Below are 711 nucleotides of genomic sequence, written 5' to 3'. Positions count from 1 at the left end.
TGATAGGCTAGTGGGGCGTTAGCGACTCGCTTGGGTTAGCGACTTACTTGTGAACCACGTTATACATCATGTTACTACATGTATGAATTCAGTTTTTTTATAGCAATAGATAAACTAAATAGCTATTACTTTGAATTATAGTTAGGAAAAGTTTTTTATACGTATTATTAGATGTTATAGGCAAGAGAGGCCTAACTAACGAGTATGCATTTACCTATTGTATAGAAGAAGAAAGATACAGAAAAGAACTATCTAGAGGGCCCTCCTTTTATAGTTATTACTTGTACAAACGCTTAGACTTTTAGTCTTCCTCCTTACTTAAGCTTATTTATACGTAATTAACTACGTTATTTAGTTATATAACTAAAGTTATGTAATTTACTACTATGTAACCTATAGGTTATACCTCTCTAGTGTAGCCCTTTATAATACTCCCCTCCTTCACCTCGTCTAATATCACGTGCGTATTCCTTAGTCTTCTTTCCCTTTCTCTCTGTCTATTTACTATCACATGTTTGGCATCTTGTATAGTTAAAGTAAAGGCAAATGGTGAAGGTAAGAGAGAGTTAGGCAATAGTGCTATATAGCAAACGCTGTCTAGTGAGCATAAATACTCTTCTTCCCCTACCTATGTAACGGCGCAGGTAAGGCAGGTCGGATCTGTTTCGGTCGTAGGATCACTCAGAGGCATATGGGAGTGCGTGGGATCAA

The sequence above is a fragment of the Exserohilum turcica genome (assembly GCF_000359705.1).
Source record: "Exserohilum turcica Et28A unplaced genomic scaffold SETTUscaffold_15, whole genome shotgun sequence".
NCBI classification, from domain to species: Eukaryota; Fungi; Ascomycota; class Dothideomycetes; order Pleosporales; family Pleosporaceae; genus Exserohilum; species Exserohilum turcicum.
Note: the sequence above shows the minus strand (reverse complement) of the source record.